The 1,870-nt window shown below is 31.3% G+C and overlaps 1 long non-coding RNA gene across 1 annotated transcript; it reads left to right on the top strand.

Annotated features, from left to right (window-relative positions):
* The first annotated feature begins 333 nt into the window (after window positions 1-333).
* On the top strand, window positions 334-1,051 carry LOC131648113 (uncharacterized). The gene is made up of 3 exons (XR_009298044.1): window positions 334-414; window positions 555-743; window positions 823-1,051. It is a non-coding gene; the product is annotated as an uncharacterized LOC131648113 (long non-coding RNA).
* The last annotated feature ends 819 nt before the right edge of the window (window positions 1,052-1,870 follow it).

The raw sequence follows: 1,870 nt of genomic DNA, 5'->3' as shown, positions 1-1,870 counted from the left end.
TAATAGAGGTTAATGAGAAGAATCCCCCCTTACCTCGATGTCGAATTCTTGGATGCCCTTGCTCTTCACTCTTGCTCTTCTCCCAATTTCACGTTCAGCTCTTTTCTTCTCCCTTTTGGTTCTCTTTTCACAAAATCCTCCTCTTTTCTATTTTATGAAAATATAACCTTATTTTAGAAAAAAAAAAGGCTTTGCAACTGACACACCCCCCAATTGCTACTTGCGACACTGGCCCATTAGCCTTATTAATCCATATTTCTCAAATAATTCAATTAATTCTAATATTTAATTAAAAAAATTAATTAAATTAAATAAAGAAATTTATGGGGTGTTACAACATCATGGTGATTTTATTCTAGTTACACAGCCTTGTTCTGTTGGATTTGTCATCGTCATTTTGACAAATCCACGGTGGTATGTTATGATTTGCAATATCACCATTTCCATTATATATATATATATATATATATATATATATATATATATATATATATATATATATATATATATATATATATATATATGAATATGGTTTTGAATATGGTTTTGTACAGGAAAAGGGTGTTCCATTGCCAAAGTTTGGAGAATGGGACGTGAATGATCCAGCATCAGCTGAGGGATATACCGTGATATTCAACAAAGCTAGGAATGAGAAGAAGAGTGGTGCTAAGATTGATTCACCATCAACGGATTATCGTAAAACCAAATATAAACATCAAGTTGTTCTTGGCAAACCCCAATCTGTATGTTCCGATTTCACTTGTATACATCTAGTTTGTAGGGATAAACATATAATTTTTCTGCCTTGTTAAATTATTGCAGAAAAATGGTTTTGCTGCGTAAGTCCATCCGGCGGAGAATCATAAGATTTTCGAAATCAGCATAATTTTCAGGAATCTGGAGCTTTGTCTAAGCCATGATGGTGTACTGTTGGAATCTATGAGCTTTGGAAAATAATAATAATAATTAGCAGATGTATTTCATTATATATTTATTATTAAGGAAAAAGATAAACTCTAACAAAGATTATTATCTCTTGCACTGATGGAAAGAGATGTGGATTTGTACAGATGCTTAAGATATATGTGTCAAAATATCTGGAATGTTGTACACAATGGCAACAATAGATACCTAAATGTAAAGATAATATGCAACATATAAAATTCTAGACATATGAGCACCACTTTCTTCCTAACAAGGTTAATTATTCTAAACGATCAAGTTATATCCTAACTATCAATATGAACTTTGCACAACATTCACTTACGGGATTAAATTTCAAGTTGGCAATGGCTCACAATATCTAGAAAAAATAACATTGGCATGATTATGGTTAGAAAGACAAGCAATAGTTTCTCATGTCCCTCTTAGGACAGAAGGTCGACACTTAGGCCAGGCTGGCAAGCTGATGTTCTAGTGTACGGGTGGATAGTAGGAAAACATGTGTGGACTTGACTAGGGTTTTCCCATTTGTGGAACTCAGGATTGAGATTTTAATGTAAAACAAGCAAAAATATATAGCAAAAATATTATATTACTAAATTTATAAAATAAAAATAAAAAATTATTTTAATTGTATTCTTACTCTTTTAGCAAACACTTCTCAAAGATATTATACATTATTTATAATATTAAATAAATTATTGATATTTATAAATCAATAATTTTAAAAATATTTTTTTTTTAAAAATCTGCAAACGACGTCCTTCTGTTTTCCAGAGGAGATTATATATCAATGGACATGCTGCTAAATACCTTCTCCTCATTTGCGAAGTCTACAGGTATGAAAATCAATCCCTCTAAAAGTAAGATGGTGCTGTCGATACTGAAGAGAAAGACCGTATTCTGAACAAGTATGGTTTTTCAGAAG

The sequence above is a fragment of the Vicia villosa genome, linkage group LG2 (genome assembly GCF_029867415.1).
Source record: "Vicia villosa cultivar HV-30 ecotype Madison, WI linkage group LG2, Vvil1.0, whole genome shotgun sequence".
NCBI lineage: Eukaryota > Viridiplantae > Streptophyta > Magnoliopsida > Fabales > Fabaceae > Vicia > Vicia villosa.
This window is presented reverse-complemented; position numbering and strand designations above follow the sequence as displayed.